Source organism: Agelaius tricolor, unplaced genomic scaffold, assembly GCF_023055355.1.
Source record: "Agelaius tricolor isolate 1412-34295 unplaced genomic scaffold, bAgeTri1.0.p SCAF_8, whole genome shotgun sequence".
Classification (NCBI taxonomy): Eukaryota; Metazoa; Chordata; class Aves; order Passeriformes; family Icteridae; genus Agelaius; species Agelaius tricolor.
In genome coordinates, this window is record NW_027269268.1 from 30,780,600 (window position 1) to 30,801,442 (window position 20,843).

General features: G+C 35.7%; 1 protein-coding gene across 23 annotated transcripts in view; it reads left to right on the top strand.

Moving 5' to 3' along the window:
- Window positions 1-20,843, top strand: part of TENM3 (teneurin transmembrane protein 3) — a 1,291,378-nt gene that overhangs the window by 683,387 nt on the left and 587,148 nt on the right. For all 23 annotated transcript variants that reach the window (XM_071432135.1, XM_071432137.1, XM_071432120.1 and 20 more), the window contains exon 7: window positions 11,058-11,215. The gene's annotated coding sequence lies outside the window, so the exon portion shown is untranslated. The remainder of the gene's footprint in view (window positions 1-11,057; window positions 11,216-20,843) is intronic.

Sequence of the window (20,843 nt, forward strand, 5' to 3'; positions counted from 1 at the left end):
ATGATGCTGAGCCCTATTTGTGCAGAAAATCAGAATCATATAGGTCTAAGTTCATGACACAGCTTAATATTACAACCATGGAAATGTTTGAAGTTGTGAATCTTCATTATTCTTTAAATGGGCAACAAAATTTCAAGCCAGCTCCACAGACCCAGAAACAGGGAATACACCACTTGATATCAACTTTGAGAATACATTTTAGGGGATGTGCAGTACCCTGTAAAAGTCTATGATAGGATCTAGAATCCACTTCTACATAGCAAAAATTTAATAAATGGACAAGTCCTTCTGATACCATCTGCTTTCTTTATTTCACATTTTGCAACTTCTGCCAGAAATCTGAGAGAGGTCTAATGACTAACAGCACCCTTTGAGAAGTGATCCCTATTCATGCCCAGAGCACATCCTTGCTCAGTGACAGGGAAGTGTTTCAGGAAAAACAGTATAGGATCACGCAAATATGGAATATAATAAAATGCAGATACCCAAGAAAGAAAAATCTCACTTCTCAGAGTTGTCTTTTACAACTGCAGTAATACTTCTTGCAATTATTTTTAGTTTTATTTGAGCTTTTCCTGTTCCTACGAAGGAAAAAAGAGACTGAAAGTGGTTAGGTGGTGTTGGGAAAAATACTAGGTTTATTTTTTTCCCTACTCTCATCCTTATTCTGGTGGAAAGGGGCAGCACATAAGGAAAGGCTTGGTTTCACTTCTTAGAGTTTCATTAACACTATTACATAATGTCATAATCATGTTTTATTTCAGTCTAGCTGTCAGAAAACAAGCTCTCTGAACTGTTTTGAGATTTGTGCCCTTTTTCACACACTAGTGGGTTTTGGTTATATTACAAACAGTGACCACTAAATTATCATTGCTGTTTTAACCCAACCAAAGACTACAGAAAACAAGCATTTAACCAATACTAGTTAATAAAAATTACATAAAATTGATTTTAGTAATGAATTTAGTTTCTGCTGACTTGCTAGATAACCATATGGTTAACTTCAGATTCAATCAAGAATTTCCTTGGACTTTATTTAACAGGGTGACATACAATTTAAGTACATGAAGTGTGATAAATACAAGCTGTCTTGATGAAGATCTCTCTGTTGACTTAGATAATGATTGAATAAGAGAAGTGTAATAACAAATATGTGCATAGATATTTTAAAGTAGAAATCAAGCCAGCCTGTTGGAATTATCAACAGAAAGTTGAGTATGGTTAACGCTTTTACTTTGTTACATACAGTAAGCAGAAGCAGAGTCATACATACAGAAGAACATTAGCACACTTCCTAGAGGGCATAGACAATCAGAGATATAGTTTCATTATTTTTCTACTGCCTTACACCTTTAACTGATGTAAATAGAAAGCTAAATATTGTATAACTCTTGTGGCACACAAGGATGCTGCTTTAGTCCAACTGAACACCCTATGAGGCTATTTTTATATCAACTTTCTTATAAGACAGTTTACAAATTTGTCTCCAATGATGAGAAGGAGATATTTTGCAGAGCATTACTTGGCTAAAAGGACAGTTTTGCCATCATTGTTCAGATTCCTTTACTTTAAACCTGAAGAGTAAACTAGATGTTTTACTGCATTATCTAAACACAGAGGTCTACATAGAAACAGCATACAGGAAAGAAACACTGACATTCTATGTAGGGGGATAGAATATAAATAAATAAAGGTAGTATAGAAAGTAATCTTACCCCCTAAAGAGTTGCAGCTGGGTTAATTATTAAAGATTAGGAGCAGGCCTGACTTTAACAGGCCACAGCTGTAGCCAATATGAAGAGTGTTAAAAAGAGGGGATTGTTTGGTTGAGGGGAACTGGAGTCATTTGGCTACTGCAAGAGGAAGGAAGAGTCAGCGCCTAGAGGAGCTGCCTACAAGAAACATCAAGGAGGTACAAGACTCTAGCAATATGGAACCTTTGCAATATAATGGCAGTATAAAAAAGTAGGATTCTTGTAATGTAATGACAGCAATTTGAGTGAATATATTCCATCTACATGATTGCTTTGCAACAGAAATTGTAGTGATGTGGTCCTTAATCATGGTTCATAAAGCTGGGGTAGCCTCTGAATCAGAAGTGTGGTACTTGACTGTCAACAGCTGGGTTAGCCACTATAAAAATTACTGCCAGGTTCAACTTGAACACTTTTGCAAACTTAGGTTGATGACGTTTTTTTTCTGCTTTTCCAAGAGTTCAGAAAACTCTTCCCCATTAAGTGCTGATGCTACAAAGACAGAAAGTTAACATAGTACTAATTTGACTTTGGACTGTGACCACATTTATCAACAATAGGAAGTAAACAAACAATATTTATGATTAGAAGTCATTTGAAAACAAATTTTTAAAGGATGAAGTTTGCTACTAGTTTTCCAATGAAACATTACTCCCAAACTCTGTGGTATTAATGTGCATAAATAGAGGATAGTAGCAACAACTTCACTCAAATGTTTCCACTTTCCCCCTGAAGGACTGAGCTGTGTTTTGCTACAGGCTATTCCTGCAGCCAGAGGAGAGCACAGCACTGTGGGAAGGCTATATGCCAATGTCTTCAAGTTCCTTCATTGCTCAGTTCAAGCAGAAGGCGGGAGAAAAAAATTCAACCTAAACTTAATTGTCGTAAATTATTTCAATTACGGTATTTTTTCAAAAATCAAAGGGGATTTAATCAGCATTACCTAGACTAATTATGTAGGCAGTTAGTAAAAGTGGCATGTACAACTGTACGCACTACGAAAATTAATTTTTTTCTCAGTTTCAATACTCAAGTGAAAATGAAAAAAAAATAGATAAAAAGGGGAGACTTTTCAGAGATTCCAGAAAGAGGGTGTATATGAGAGAGATGTGGCTCAGAAAGGGAGATGGGTATATGTCCCTCATAGATGCAAAGCAACTTTAAACTCTGCATTGCAGCTTGCAACTTAGAAAAAAGTCTCCTAAGTGCCGGTTCATTTTTCATCATGTTAAATCAGTTGGTGATCATCAGAAAAAGATGCTCACATCTTCCCCAACATCCCGGTGATCCAGAGAGATCATTACATTGGCCCTATTGCAAAGTGTGGTGGGTTGTTGGGGTTTTTGTTGTTTTTTTCTTTTTGCTGTCTGTAAATACTCTAAGGGTATTACCCTACCCTGACTTGCTTTTCTACACCAAGAAAAGCAACTTTAATGGGGCCTTTACTTTCCTCCCCTAAAGTATCAGCCAGCCTGCCCAAGAGGGGAAGTGCTAATTTGCTACTCTTCTCTGGTGTACCGTTGTTTAGGCAAAGCTCCAACAGCTGGTGACTTGATTCAGAGGTGCTAAATAGTTGTGTAGAAAAGCTGTGGTAGCCCTGCTTGATCTTTCTGATTGTAAAGCCAGGGAACCTTTCAGGTTTAATATCTTTGGTAAGTTAAGCTGTGTTAAACTGCATGCTTAAATTTAAGGGGGTGAGATGTGTTTTTTGAAGACATCGTATTTGTTTTGCTTATCTGTTACAAAATGATCTCTGACAAGGTGGCCTTGTCTATAAGGGTCATTGAAGGTAGGCAGCCGTCACTTATATTTTGTGTAGAACAGGAGAGACTAGGCTAAAAATTGCAGTCTGATGCTATGTTATTAAACCCCATATGTTGCAGCCCACAAAAAGATGGTGTTGCAGAGAAACATGCCAAGTTTATTGGGAAAAGAACTGATAGCTATAGAAAGAAAGAGCTACTCTTTTAACTTTATAGTTGAGGCTGCAGCAACCTTATGATTGTAGACAGAAATGCTGATAGAGGGGCTTTTTGCAGTGAAGTGGACTTAATGTGGAGAACAGAAAGCAGGCATATTTTTTTCAGAGTACCAAATGTGCTGTGGTCCCTCCTATATATGTGAAGTTGAGGGGATTTTGAGTCTGTCAGAAGAGAGGTCATAAGGGAGAAAACAAAGGAACTGGAATTAATTTCAGTTTCACTTGCACACACTGTAGACTATCAGCATGGTACATAGGTATAATTTCTTTCCTGAGAAGCAGACAGGTAGATTGAGAAATACTATCATTTATTTTCCTGTTATGATGTTTAGGGAGAATGCCAAGCATGCACTATGTTACAGAGATAGCAGTAGAAAAATAAACATAATGATCATTCAGATTTCTGAAAAAAATACATCCTTTAACACAGCTTTTGCATTCTATAGCAGAAAGAGGAGGGTAGGTCAAGGCTACAGCTCAGTCTACATCCTGTTCTTTTATCTGTAATTAATTTTGTCCTGTAGGTAATCCCATGATTAACTGGATTTCCATATATACCCTGAATTGCAAAGCTTGAGTGTATACCTTACTAGCAAGAAAAAGATAGGTTTGGTTTTGGGTTTTGTGAATTTGTTACTTGCAGGATAGATAATTTTTCTTACAATCTGAATTGATGATATATGATGACAAAACCAACCTCTGTTTTAAATAACTTTTCTAGAAAGGAATAAATACCCAGACACTGATGTCTGGATCACTGCTTTAAGTTCTAGGCTGCTGAAGAATATAGCATTTTGAACAGTCATCTGTTTTTCTTTTTTAAACTTATGTATCATCACTTATAAATCATTATTACCAAAATGCTCTTAGAATTCTTCCTACAATTTTTGCCTGCGCTTTTACAGTGATACTGCCTTTAATTATAGGATGCAGACTATTCCTTGTAAATCAGTGCTATTTTAGGCACTCTTTCTAACCTTAAATAAATGTGTAACATCTATTCAGTACAGTATAAAGGACTTCTCCAGATGGTTTGATCATGACAGATAACCTTATTTATTGTTATGACAGTACAGGGGCAAGCTGCACCTGTGGTCTCTTCCTCAGTCTGTCTTGCAGGCTTCTATTTCAAGCAACAAACCTTACCAACACATATTCAACAGGATCGAATATGGCAGTTGACCTAACTTCAGACTGAAGCCATGCTCTCAAATTCTTGCTCCAGTTTCATGTCAATTGATTCATCCTTTATACAACATTTACTAGTGTTTTCTTCAGACAGACTATGCTGCCATTTCTTCTTTTACTTTACTTTACTTGATACTAGGACACTGCTCCCTTTTCTGCTAGGGTGAACCTGGTGAGTCCAACTGTAAATTTTGATTTTGTCTCAGTGACACATTTCTGTAAGGTTCCGTGACAAAGATCAAAGTTACAAAGAGTATCTCCCTAAAAAGACGTGTTATCCATTCCTGTCAGAAACACATCACAAGTACAGGAAAGGTTGATCACAATAGGTTCACTTGCCCAGGTCAGTGGAACATGCAGGTGGCTGAGCTGCAGGAGGTGGTGATAAGGCTATATAACATCAGGGAGGCTGAGAAGGAGTTAAATAGCTGTTTCCAAGTACAGTCTGCAGGGAACCCAAAGCCTGCAGCCAAACAGCTGAAAACTTCCCCCACAGCACACACACTGCAGGAAGGGGGGCCAGTAATACATGAGAAGGAAAGCTTGCAATGGCAAGGACCAGCAGGAGAAAGAGACTTCCTTGAAGCCTGAGGTGCCCTTACAGAACCTGTTCACGGCTCTGCAAACTGAAGAGGAAAGACCCATCACCTCAGGAGAGCTGCTGGGGCTGAATAATGCAGTCCAGCATGCTCCCTGTGCCACAACCAGTGTAGCTAAGAAGAGGCCACAGGTAGTAAACAGTAGGTGACTCTTCTGAGAATTATGGAGGCACTCATTTTGCAGGCTAAAGTTGTCGCTTTGACAAGATGATGAAGACTTTAATGGAAACTTTCCAGGGAAGGGGAATTTTAATGTGTTCCGCTCCTGCCAGTTTGATGCTAGTGCCAGCAGTAGATGCCCAGAAGCCTGCAGAGGTATCACAGGCCAACAGGAGAGCACATGAAGAGCAGCACAAAGGAATTCCAGGCACTTCAGCAATAAGTTGGCTTCATTGGGGGCGCAATTTAGATGCCTCTATGGAAGACCAAGTAGCATGAGTAATAGATGAGGATTTAGATGTGCGTGCCTGGAGAGATATGATCTTACTGACATCACAGAAATGTGGTGGGGTGGATTCTGTCACTGGAATGTTGGAATGGAAGAATATAGGTTCTTTAGGAAGAACAGATACGGGAGGCCAGGAGGTGGTGGTGTTGCCCTCTCTGTCAATGACCAGCTGGAATGCATGGAGTTCTGCCTGGGGATGGATGAGGAGTCAGCCAAAAGCTTCTAGCTCAGGATAAAGTGAGTGCAGGGACAGGTAACATTATGGTGAGGGTCTGCTACAGGCCACCTGACCACATGTATGAGGCCCTTTACGGACAGATAGGAGCAGCCCTATGTTCAGGAGGCTTGGTTCTCAAGGGGCACTTCAACTACCCCAGTATCCATTAAAGGGACAGCATAAAAGAGCATTAGCAATTGAGGAGGTCTCTGAAAATGCCTTCCAGATCCTAACTTCTGTCTCTAAATGGAAGGGATGCTGACAAGGTGTCCCTGCCCATGGTTGGAGCTAGGTGGTTTTTCATGTCCCTTCCCACCTAAACCCTTCTATGAGCATGGCAGCACAACTCAGTACAAGCATAATGTTGCTTAAAATATATTATTCTTTCAAATTTAGGCAAGCTCAGGTTCTTCATTTTTAACCTTAATTGTTTCTGCATAACCATGTTTCATTCTCAGTATCACTCTTGCATCATTTTGCCAGTACTGCCTTAATCCCTTTTTTCCTGTGAGATTTTTGTTAACATTTTAGTACCTTTTTTGATCATAGAATTCCAATGAATGAAAGAAAGTCGTTAGTCAAGCTGAAATCAGACAGCCAGAAATTTTTTAATTAGTAGTTCTTCTATTCTTGTCTTATTATATCTTGGAATTTCTATATTTTATCTGTGATGATTTTTTTTTCTCACAAAGTTTTAACCAACAAGCTGTAATGATATCAGTTAGCTCAATTAAAGAACAGAAAATATTTTTAAAATGTTGCCTCTCATGTTCCCCAAAATTAATAAACATTTTTGTATTATAATGAAGACCATGATGTTCTGAACTTCTCCAATTTTTAAAAATATAAGAACACAATTAAAAGCAATCAAACATTTCCCAATCAATAATGAAGAAAACGAAAATTTTGTGGTCCTGTGAACTAACACAGAAATTGAGATAAAGAAAAGATAAGGAAAAGTTAACAAGTAAAAAAGTTAATTGTGTACCATAATGGGGCAGCAAAATGCTGAAACCCCAGTTATCACATACAGGTGTATCTTAATTTAAAACAAACTCTTCTCTTATTCATTAGTCAGCAGTGGTTTTTGTCTTGACAGTAGAAAACATTGTGGTACTGCTGTCTGATTTATAACTTCCATTTGCAATTTGGGTGTTGCTGACTACAATGGAGTAGTTTTCAAAGTGACTCCAAAGCTGTGTGATAAATGGATGGATTTCAGGAAGAGGCCTGGATCTGTAGACAGTGCTGGCCATGGAGCAATCTCTCTCTGCTTGTTTTGCTACTTCTAATAAATTTTGCTACTTCTTTTCAGTCAAATTTTAATTCATTTTTCTTTATACGTCTATATTTTCCAGTGCCTTATTGCACACGTCTGTATAGTTCTTGCATAAATATTTTTCTGTTGTCACTACAGTTTCAGCCAGAAACTACTGAAGATAAGACATGTTCTATGGGCTTAAAAGCTATATATTATGTTTATTGGCTTATCTCCACCCCTTGTGTGAGCACATTGATATTCAGCTTGAATTTCAGATTCTTATTAAACTGTGGTTCTCCAGTTCCAACCCCATAGTCTATTTCTAGATTGAAAGCTAAGTATGTGTGCTGTAGGCTTTGAGTCTCAGAAATTTTCTTAAAATGTTAGTTTAACTGGAGGAAAGAACACATCTATAGTGATAAATTAATCAAAATATTTTCATTGTTCTGGTCTCTTTTTGAGGAAAGAAAAATAAAACTGTTAAAGCAGGATAAAATTATTTTTTCCCAAAGACTGAAGTATTAACCATATGAGAGACAATAACTATAATTCAGTATAAATAGGAAAAGTTATTACTTTTTTGTTATTAATTTTGCGGTAGGGAGTAGGAAAGGCACTGATCAATAGGAATAAGGATCTCTGCACAGTACTGCCCATCAGCATTTGGCTAGTGTTACAGAAACTGAAATCCCTGCCCATATCTCTGGTAGCATCTAAATATGTAGGTAAATGTTCAATGCTGCCCTGAAATTTATTTTCTAGACACTGCTGGAAATCAAACTGTAGGATGTAGATTAAGTAAATACAACTACTTACCAACATGTCCAAGTCTGTGCTCAACACTCCCACTACAAGTGTAAAGGTCGAAGCTCTTTTAAGTCCAGCTTGATATCTGGAAGTGCCTTTCACTTTCTTTGTTGACCACAGGGGAAATGTTGGACAAGGCATCAAACTTTCAAACTTCAGTGAAGGGTTCAAAGTTGGCCAGGAGGGTACCTGAAGTAATTTTAGTATTTTTCCTCTTTTTGATATTCTGTTCAATATAATTTAATTGCTATATAACATTCTCCACTGTAAGAAACATTTTCTAATTGCTACTTTTTGTTATTCTTTTCCTGTGAATTAATCCAGCTTTAAGTTACTTTCATGACAATACATGATATCATGTGGTTCTCAGCAAGTTTTGTGTCGAATATTTAGTACAACTGTGTTGACATGCTGCCAGGCTCTTGGTGAGAACTGCTTGTAAGAAGTCTTGTAGTTGAATCTGATTCCATTTAAGGCAGGTCACAAATCTCAGTCACAGTTCAGTAGATCACTCAGATTTTATTGTCTGAGTTAGCCTCTTTTATGGCTGGCTTCCAAAATAGCGTATTGGAGTAGGAGTTGAGAAGAGGCAAACTTGGAAACATGAAGGACTGAGAAGGCACCATGCTGCTAACACGCAGTCTGTGCTTTGCTAGTCCTTTGCTTCAGCTCTTGGCATTGTCCCTTATGAATAACAACAAATTAAACCATTATAAAAATTGATATAATTGTACAGAAGAACAAAGGTTCTCTGTCTCTTCTTCTGAGTCTAGTGTATCTATTATGTCTTCTGTCCTCTTAATCAAGAGAAGCAGCTGACAGGAAATGTGTTAAATGTTACTAGTAGGAAACCCCAGATAGCAGGACCCAGGACTTTTCTTTACTTCAGAGCATACAAGTGGCAAGCCCTGGATAAATTCCTTTTTCTTTTCATGTAAAATAACCTACCCATGGTGCCAGTCAATATTAAACATGGCCTTTCCTGCAATCTGTTATCATGTGAAAAATGACTTATACCTACAGAGAAGTAAATACCAGAATTTGTAGCACACATATATCCATAGCAGTAGCATACACTCTGTTTCACAGAATGAAAGTTGAACTTTTAAGTAGCAAGTTTCAGATTCAACACTCTCAAGAATGTATTGGTGTGTACTGCCAGCATATCTGGTAACTTGAAGAAGCCCACTGAAATCTACCAGAAAATACAGTAATATTCTAAGTCAGTAGATTCTGGAGAATGTTTCTGTGCCTGTTCTCTAGAAAACGACTTTTGGCTGAAAAAAATTGCCAGAAATTTTGCTTTAAAAATAGTATAAAATTTCATTTGGACAAAAAATATTAAAAATATTTATTAATGGAATTAGCATAGTTTTTTCTGAATGACATCAGTGTAAATTGTCCACATTTTTCTGAATGTCTTTAAAAGACTGATTGCTCCCTTACTATAATCTTAATTTTATCATTCACTGTTATTTAGGATAAAATAATTTAAACTACCTAGCAGCAATAGCTACTGCTTTTTTTGCTGTTAAATTCAGTGCTGTTTTTCATTACTCCTTAGGTATACTGATTAGATTGGAAATTTATAGTATGTGTTTCTCAAACAAATGTTTCAGAAAAGTATGTGTCTCTTAAATGTATTTACAGATAGTTTAGTAAAAGACCATGAAACATAAAAGCAATGAAGAAGGTCATAACACTTGTTCTACTATTCCTGGATGCATAGTAAATCTTATTCTCCTTTTGACATGCTTTCCCATTCCACTCTTTTTCTATGTGATAACCTTTATAATTTTTATTCTTATTACTTCTATCATTTTAAGTATATGTTAAATTGTGTCCTTTAAGAAACTACAATATTTGTAGCACTGAATTTTTATGACCATTTTTATGACTGTTTTACCTTCTTTATTTTCATACTGGAGGTTGATTTTTTTTTTTTACTTGTCTCATCCTTCCTAGACAAATCTGAGTGCTGTTTTGATTTTTTTTTATTGATACATTATATTTCTTATTTCAGCCATAGCCAAACAAGGTTTTTTTCTTGTTCTCTGGAATGTAGACTTATTTTTTTCTCTAATTTTTATCCCTTTTCATACCTGAATTATAAGCTGACATATTTATTTTCAAGACCAGCTCTTAATATTTGTTTTCCTACCATTAATTTATAAATTATATAATCAATTATTTACACCTTATTTCCCTAGAGAATCCTAGGCAGAATTGTCCTCAGATAAGTCATGCCAGGAGGTAAGATCTCTTGGGCAGCTGACACCAGTTAGCCCAGCTTGTTTGTAGCCTGTCTTGAGCCCTGCTGTGTCTCAGGCCACCCAAGGCTGCCTGTGTGCTGTATCAGTGGTGAATGGCCCTGGTGCTCTGTGCACACCCCCTTTTCCCCTCTGCTGAGTTTGCCTTGGTTTGCCTCTTGCACGTGCAGTCAGAGATGGTCTGAGCTAGGAGAGGGGAATACAATCCAGCTTCAGCTGTGTTACAGCCTTCGCTCAACATCAGCCTAGCAGCAGTAATTTCACAAGGGTCTAATAATCATGTTGGCATTCGTACAACCTGACTGAAATCTGAGTGGTGTGCACACTATTACAGAACTTGTCCAGTTTTTCCAGGCAGGCCTACAAAGGCAAGAATATTTCTGCTTTCTGAAGGGCATGCAGCAGATTTATGCCCTTTGCATTGTTACTAACCAAGTCCCATAGCTGTTCATTTTTAACTAAAGAACTAATTTTATAAGTAGATGGCACACTGTCTTCTAGACTCTAATTAAAACTTATTTTTGGTCCTTAGGTGTAATGACTACTCTTCTGAGATGAGTTCTTAATTAATGCACAGAGATCCTGAAAGTCCCACCTCTCGACAGTCATGATTGACATCCAAGGATACAAAAATTGCACTAATTGAGCTTTCCATTTATACACTTTTCTGCAGCCAGCTCGTCAGAAAAGGTAGGAGAAGAGATGAACATAAGAACAGTTATTTTTTAGCCATCCATATTCTCCTGAGGGTGGGGAGGGGGGGAAAATCTTGCAGAACTATGGAAAAATGTTAACTATCGGAGTCAACTCTTGAGATTTTAGATGTAAGATTTGTTTTACTATGAAAATTATAGCGTTTATGTTAATATATATACAGTTGAATAATGGTACACTACTCAATATTAAAAAACAAGGATACCTTATAACTCAGTGGGGAATGCTTTGCATCACAAATAGTGTTGCATAGCAATATATACTTTCTGAACAGAGGTTGTGTGGTATTAAACTAAGATATTTCAATGGGTGAGTAGCAGCTTATCTGGAAATGTTCTCTTAATTTTGACCCAGAGTTGGTATCAGAGATTTTATAATATTTCTAAAGCAATTATTTCTTTCTGGATTCAATTTAGTACTTCAATAATAATCTTCTCTTTGTGATTAATTTAACTGCATATTTTTCTGGAGTCCGTTAAGATGAATTAATTGAATAAAGTCCAGTATACTCATGTGAGCTGAAGCCCACAAAAAGGTACTGAGAAAAACATGTTAGATGAAAAGGAATAAAGAGTACTGGAAGGTATCAGAGATAGTTGGCAGAACAATTGCATTGTAAATGGTATATAGGAAGTACAAGAAGCAGCCAAGGGGGGAAAACTGGAAAGGAGGCCAAACATATGCCTACTTAAACATTTATCTATGTTTTTAAAAGTTATTCAGGGTACAATAAGAAGATATTCAGTCTCAAAAAACTTTTCTGGCAATGTTGGTTTTTTTTTTTGGACTGGATAACTTAGAACACTTTAGCTTATTTATTCCTTATTTACAGCTTTAATTTCTGGTGGCTTATAACAAATGTAAGTGAAATGAAGCTCATGAAATAGACATCAGATTTTCATGGAAGAAATCTGTTCCGTTTCAATGTTTATATTTTCAATTTAGTTGGTATCTTTGCTTGTTTCTATAAATGGGAAGCATTCAAGATGTGGGGAAAAAATAATTGGACATATTTCAGAATCTTTTAGGATTCTAAAAAAGAGCCAGCATTTAATCTGGTGGGTTAAGCTTGAGGGCTAGAGGAATTAGACTTTCTTGGGGAATGTCCATACTGAAGAAGATTAAAGTATAAATGCTTACTGACATATGCTTAAAACTGGAATTGAAACAGATTTAGCTGTTTGTATCTAGATTAAGGGATCCATGGGAAAAAAGGTAAACATGCATATTGTGCATATAGGCTCTCTTTAACTTTTGAGATGTTTTACCCCTCAGCTGCAGCATAAAGGCTTTAGAGAAAGGGATTGAAAAGAAAACTAAAGCAAGGATTACATAAGGAAGATCCTGGAGAAAAAGCCATCCCATCAAAGCAGTACAATAATTTTGCAACATCCTCTTTGTGCCCAAAAAGGTTCTGAAAATGTGTATTTTCTGTGCAAGATTACAGAAGGAGGCAAACTGAGAGTATGGGTGCAGAATGACTTGAGAGTTCAGGCTTTTTTATTTCTTCTAATAAAAATATAAGGACAAAGAAAATTTTAAATTTAGAGTTAAGAATATGTGGATGTAAAAGGAGGCTAGGGGAAAAAAAGTAGGAATTAAAAAATAAATCATTAGAAAAGTGTCTATTTTATATGCTCTTCATATCTAGAATAACTTCATACTATTAGGATTAGTGCAAAACTATTGCTAGATCTTCTATGAGAATGGGCGGAGCTATTTCACAAAGATTAAATTAACCAAGTAACCGTTTGCAAATTTTTAAATGTACCCATAATTTATGATGTTACTGTGAATTTCCATATTGTATGCATGAGGAAAAATACCTAGGTTTTAAGTAAATTTTTCTTTTAATTGCTGGACATACAATTTAACTTCCTCAAATAGCCAAATTAAAGTGTGTACTATCTCCTCTCTAATTTGACTGCTTTGATAAAGATGAATTGTTTAAAAATTTTGGTAGAAACAAGAGATGTTTTAGCTTGTTAAGGAGAACAAAGATGCTTTTGTACTACATAATACAGCTACTAACATGTCAAGGTCTAGCTTCATTATCATGCTTTCAGAATTTGTGTATTTTTATAGTTAAGAAATGGTAAAAACTCACTGTAAGTTTCACTAGACTGTATCTATGTAGAAATAACTATTAACAGGAAATGTATGCATACATTCAGAGTGCTGGCAGTGGTTTTAAACTGTAGTTAAAATGTATTTTGTGTTAATTCAAAATAATAGTTCTAGATATAAGAGCAGCTTTAAAGATCATAGCAAATGTCAGCTCAACTGAGGCCAATGTATGCCTCTTGCTTTTGGTAATCAATTAGACATTAATGATAGGTATTTCATTTTGAATAGCTGCAACAATAAATTATTCTCAGGGCAACATGGTGGGGCCTAGTCTCCTTTGGCTTTTGGAACCAGTAAAATAACAGAACATCAGTCAAGTTAATAAAGTGTGGCCCTATTACACATTCTGCATCTGTACATAAACTGCCAGCATATGATCAAAGACTGCAGCTGTTTCAGTTATATCACAGTCACATCATAGACGTTTTATAGTTATAGCAGAGAGCGTTCGAGGGACAACCCAGTCACCTTGAAGACCTAGAGAGTTCAGTGGAACCTCATTAAATTGCACCTTGATATTATATGAAACTGGTAGGACATCTATTAGGTATGGTATATATAATTGCCATGCTAAAATTGTTTTGTATGCATGTTTTATGCATTGCCTGTATGTCTTCTCAAAAAATCCAGGGTTTTGTTCACACAAATCTTCAGAGTTCCATGTTCACATATTTTAATTTTGAACTTGTGGTTGGCAAAACCAAAGGATTATTCATAGCCAAATGGCTGTGTTGCATTGCACATGTGAAGGCATTAATAAAATATGAATTAGTAATTAAAATATTTTGAATGCCAGCTGGAATATTAAAGTGTGTTTTCACAGCTGTTGACACATTTTTCCATTTCATCTCATGGAACAGTGTTTTGCTTAAGTCAATGGGCTTTGTAATGGACTTTTTGCAAAAGAATTTCACCTAGTCAATTTTTAGTTATAATCAGATGTTTTAATAACAGCAGATTAGCTTTTCTATATTATATCAAGTTTCAGTCTGAGAAACATAGGGAGGGACCTTAGTAAGAAAATGATTCAAAGATTTATTTCTGAAAAATATGTTTTAGATATTACATAATGTTCCACACAGAGTAGCTAACTGCTGTATTGCAACAAAATTAAACTGGCAACATCCTTGTCTGGAATTTGAAAGACACCATAACATCAGCCACATTGTTGCTTCAGTACCACATTAGAATTCACCAAAATAATGTAACTTTATAATTTAGGTAGCTAAACTCAACAATAAAATATAGGCACCAACCTAATCTGAGAATTTGAATCTCAGTTTTACAAAGTGTTGCTGGATTTAATTCCCAAAGCAAAATGAAAAAAGATAAAGAGGTGCCCAAGTTTACTCAAGTAATGGTTCCAATAAAAAATACAACCTCGTGTTATTAGCTTCTCTTCCTAAACCTAGTCACACTTTACAGGTAAAGACACATCTGTGTAATTGTTCTGATAATTCTCAATGCATGTACAAAGGAAAAAAAATGGTTTGTAAAACTAAGGTAAGTTATGTGGGATAATCTATTATGGTAACAGTCAAATTGCTTGTCATGTCATGAAGGGTTATGCTTTAATTAAGCAATAAGGCGTGACAGGGTGTGAATTACAATGTAATAATTCTTGTCGAGTGTATTGTTAGGCAAGGGGCCAAAGGCCTAGTGCCACTGAATGCTGTAGGAATGAATTATTATGCTGTAGTTTAAACAATTCAATCTCATATTCTAATAACTGTAAAATATTACATTCTAAATTTAAAAATGCATATTATGATTTTCTTATATGTAATTGCTCCTTGAGTAAACTACTTAGTTGCAAAGGCTATCACAGAAAAGAGGCATTTTCTATTTATTATATTATATTTAGGTTTCTATTGCAAATCAACTTTGAACGCAGTTGTTCCTGAGAGATTTGAAAGATGCCATTTTGATACTCTTCTTTCCTAAAATAAACAGAAAACATACAGTTCTGAGGAACAAATGCTTCCTAAATTCTTACTTTGAATTGTAGTCTAGTTCTGTCCAATGAGAAGAAAGGGCTTTGTGAAATTACCCTTAACTGGGAGACTTGCATTTAGTGTAGGCTTTGTTATCACCTTAACTTTTTGAAAATGCATTTTTTTCTTCTTCCCATTCTTTCTTATTGACACCTTTTTGGAAGACACATCATTTATAGAACCCTTCAACTTCATCTTTTGGACTAATGCTTTTTAAAAAGTTGTATTTTGTTTTATTTTATAAAATATTGTTTTATTTGTTTTATTTATTTTGTTTCCTCCATTTTCAAAAGCAAAGTAAATAGGAAGAAAAAAATACAGGATTGTGAAAGATCTCCCATTATGCTCCTCTGCTCCAAAGCACAAAGTCAAAGATACTGTAAATAGTTGGAAATGTTTAAAAAGTGATGAATATTGATACTTTTCTGCTTTTTCATCATTCATGTAATATAAGCAGAAAACCCCATGTAGCTAAAATTTACGATGCATAATATTTCCCACTGAAATATTATGCTAAGAAGTCATACCTGATGGGCCATGTTGTAAAGTTATTTCACAGTTTACATGCCTGACTGGAAAAAGTTCAGCAGATTCTGTCACTTAACTGGGAGAAGTTAGAAGCCTCATCCATTGATACATTTATTTGTTTGTAGCTGAGTGACATCAGTCATTTAGTGGTATCAAAAAAAATCCCAAAACTATTTCTTCAAACTTGTTAGATTCAATAGAACTGAACTAAAATACAGGGGCTTTTCTCATTCTTTTACATTGCTTTTGCAGCAGTAATGCAAATCAATACATCTTCCAGATGTCACAGGTCTGGTGTGCAGTATCAGTCCAATCTAAATCTCTGTGTGTTCTTCTTTTCTTTTTTTTTCAATTGCATTTTCCTGTTCAATCTCAGGCTGCCTGTTGCCTGGTGCACTACTGAAAGCCAGATACAAGAGAAATTTGCAAATTGCAAGATTGACTCCTTAGCTGATTGAAGTTTGTTGTCCTTAAGTAAAACCAGAATTTACCAGTTGACCTAGTCACATTACAGCTAATATACTTCCTTTCAGTGTTGGAATATTTGCTATGATAATACTTGCAAACCATGTTTAATGCTCTTTTTTTTTTTGTCACCACTTCTGTACTGTAGTGTAGATGTAGCAGTAATAATAAACTTAATGTAAGAAAAGGGTAGGTGTTTCTGTTAGTAACATGAACAAAGAGACAATTTTTTCCATAACACTTGAATTACAAGCAAATTTGCCTTCAAAGGATTCTTTGTACACTGAGAAAATCTGTCACTATGACACAGTTTGCAGGAGGAAACAATTGGTTTAATTTTCTCAACAGTTGAGTAGCTTCCTATTCTTCCTGAGAACAATTCATCAAAAAATAAAGTATGTTTCACTTCAGATATGCTTTACCCCAGACAGTCAAGGCATTTGCTTTTGTTTTCATAGTTATTAGGCCATTTCTACTTGTTAACTTTCAGCAAACAGTTTGCTTTAATAGTAGACTGCAGTCTAGATAAGGATTCACAGCAACTGTTCATCACTAAAATAATTTTAAAGCTTGTAAATCCTATCAACTGATGTTTTGACTTACTTTCTTCATTTTTTAGTACACAAATCTGTATAAATACTGCATAATTTTAGAAGAAAAATCAAGCAGCAACAAAAATGTTCAGGGCAAAGAATAATCAACTACCACTTCAAGCTTCTATTTTTAAAATAGTAATGCTTCTGAGATGTGATTAGCAATGACATATGACAAAAGAAGAAAAAGGATTTACAAATGGAAACTAAAAATAGTTGTGTAGAAATTTAATAACCTGGCAGATTTTATTCCATCTGTTAGGAAGAGTTTGAAAGCCATTTCCTGCTGCCATTCACTCTGCAGAGGCTTCAGAGTTCAGAGATGGAATCAAATACCTGATGTGAAAATCTGCTATTATGATTCATATCCAAAGATTCATATCAATATCTTTGCATAGAATTTTTTTGTTTATTTATAAAAAGAAAACTTGAATCTCAATGTTTAGGATTATTTTTTTTCTCATTGTCAAAGCCACACCTTGAGGCAGAACAATTACCAAAAACATTTATTCCTTTCAAATTATGAAAATTGTTGAAACTATCCTATGCGAGTGGCCAATTCAATAAACCAGCTTTCTCAGATAGGTGGCCTAGGATTCAAATTTCATGAACTTACTTTCAGGGTGAAAATACTGTACAGAAAGTACAGTATGGTGTTGACTTGTCCTTTATTGTCATTCAGAACTGATAAGCAAACTGGGGGAAGAGAACATCAGTCAAATTGGTAGACAGAAGGTATAAAGGAGAGCATGTGTAGTGTAAACCAGTAGCTGATGAACTGGCATTGCAACAAACCATAAAGAAGTATGGGCCTGCTGGTTTAGCTGAACAACCTACATCTATCTGTATGAAACAGGGTAGATGCTATCATTGGTTATTTCTAGGTGCTACCTCACAGGTGTTTGACAGATATAAGAAAACATAAATTGCTCTCTGTCTTTAATAATAGAAAATCTGTAAGACTCATGGTAGTGTGAGTCTAATTGACATTATCAAACTAGGGGAGTGAGGACATGGGTTAGAAGTGTACCTGGGTGAGTGGCACAAGCTGCTGTCAGCACTATAAACTCATCTTACACCGAAAAGGGTTATTTGCATTTAGACGTTCAGGGAAAGAATCAAAGGAATACTGAAAAGTCATTGGCAGCTGGAATTTAGTTTTGGGTTTTTTTTCCCTAAGATGGCCAGAAGAAACATAGATAAGTGTGTTTATATTTGAAAAAAACAATCCACCTTCCTGTTAGAAAGCATTTTCATGAAAAATTAAAACCCTTATGTAATGCACTTTCCACCCATTTGCACGTTCTCATGCTCTTTGCAAGTTTTTAAATTCTCTGGCCCAAGATTGTTTTATTTCACCTGAAATACTAGTTAGAAATGAAAATTCAGTTTTAATTTAAATAAAAAGGAGTACTTACAGCTCTACCTGACAGTGAGGGGTTGTTTTATGTTTGTCTTTTAGAAAATTTCATTCCTAATTTGTAGGTGCCTTTGCAGGTATATGATGGAAATAAAATGAATATTTATTCTGATTCTGCAGGATGTGCACTTGCTCATCTGTTTTCAGAACTGGGCTAAAGCAGGGATGTAAGGGTTATCCCTGTTCTATGTAAATCCTGGTGCTAATTATTGACCCACCGAGTTATCTGCTCTGTCAAATAATTCATTTCCTGCCCAGTCTCTGCAAAACAAATGTGATCATTACAAATACATGTTAATTGAAATAACACCTATGTTAATGGTGATCTCAAGCATAAGAATCTCCCACTGTAAAGACTCCACTAGCATAATTTATCAGGCCTAAGATTAACCTGATGGATCATAATATTAATTACCTCACTAAAGCCAAACTTACAATGGGCAAGTTTTGGTTTTTGTTTTTTTTTACAATGGGTAATATGTTTTCTTACTGCAATAATTTTCTTTTGTCCCAGTAAATAGACTTTGGATATAAGAAGACCAGCTCAAGCAAACAGATTTGTTGATGTGCAAAGATGTGCTTGGTGTGTGTTACCTGGGCTTCTGGATAACCAGCTGTAAGCAAAAGGACCAGAAGAGTTATTAGCACCATGCTCTAACCAGCTGAGCTAGTCTCAGTTGCTGATCCATGTGTCCTTCAGGCTTTAAGTATAAATAGTGTGGACTGCAGTCTTATAAAGGAAATTCTTAAAAATAGCTCGAAGATACAGTTTTCCATGTAGAACAGCAACAAAGTTGTTTCCTTAGATAGATCAGGCATATATGAAGTTTTAATTAATTAATGCTAATTTGTTTGAGGAAATTTAAGTTCAACTTTTCCTTTGTACAAAGCTTATTCTAAGTGTTCCTCTTCTTGCCCTTTGACTCAGCATTAACATTTGGACAGGTATGCCTTGTCTTTTGTCACTTAATTTTTGCATAAAAAAATCAATCCCAAATGTGACACTCTTGCCTATATGGCCACATTCTAGCAATGATTCCTAGAAAGAAATAACATTCAGAATTTGAATACCTGGAGTCCATTAAAAAATAATAATGAAGTAAAAAAAAAATATTTTCCTAATGATTTGAAAATAATAAAAAAATTATCTTGAGCACTGATTGCATTAATATTATTTATCTAATCCTTCTACTTCCTTTCAATGGTGTGGTAGAAGATTGATCGACTCAGACCAGATTTTAGCCTTTCCATTTATAAAGCAAGGATTTTTGAGATCTATAACTGTGTGCTGCACACCCCAAGGTGGCTTGAACAGCCAATAGGAGTAATAGGGGTGATTAAACCTTGTCACAGGGGGTTAGATGCGGTGCTTTCTTCCTACATGACAGGCTGTGACAGTCAAACAGCACTGAAGCAGAACAAACGACAGTGGCAGTTTGCTGCGAGCAGTGCTACTGTCACAACTCCCACTAGAAAGCTAAGAGCTAGGTATTCAGCTCAGGGAAGTTTCAAATAGCCCATGCAAATTCTGGTTTCAAAAATTTCCCTGCAAATGAGTAGTGACATGCATTAACTGCAGAGTGATTGTGTTATTGCGTGAGTGATTGTCCACTGTCGGACGCTGCCCATAATCATCGTTTATGAGTGACACCGCTGATCCATTTACATCTGTGCTTAGCTGTTCCTGTTATGGGAAATCTCCCTTCATTTGAGAGAGCTGCTGTGCTAATGCAATTAGAATGAAGGTTATCATCACTCTTTAATGATTGCACGTGTTTGTCACTCTGAGTAACTGTGTACAGGAAACAACAAACACTGTGCACCTGACTGAGCCCAGGATAAAATTATATGTTCAAATATAAAAGCTTTCATTCCTGACTAAAAGGGCCTCACTTAAAGACAACTACAGAAGAATAACTTTGAATTTTTAATATTCCTTATATGGCAAAAGTTAACCAAGAAAATGCACCCCAAAGTTCAGACTTTTGAAGCGTAGCATTGCAGGCTTTTGTAACAAAACAGGAGAGCGAAATTTTGCAAGAGAAGGAAGCTAAATATCTTAGAAGCTGCATAAAAGAGAGAAATACTATGAGTATTTTGTTTCTCGTTTTAAGCTGAATTAAGATTGTATTCCAAGCTCAGAAGAGTAGTACTGTATGCCCAAATATATATGTATTTAATTATCTAAAGCAGGGTAGAAAGAGGTTGGGAAAAGTTCAAGAGAACCTCTGCAAAATCCTTAGCAAGATAATATAGGTAAGAATATTTTCATTATTTCAAGATACATCTTTTCTGCATCTAGAAATGTCATGCTTAGATTTCTAACTGCTCTCACAAAAAAATAAGTCATTTTGAACAAATTCTGGTTTAAAATCTCCAAGGTAATGGTTTGTTGCTATTAGCAATAAGATTACATGAAATTGTCTCACTTTAATTGAAGGGTGCAGCGGTGTAGTTGATGTTGGACTGAAAATGTC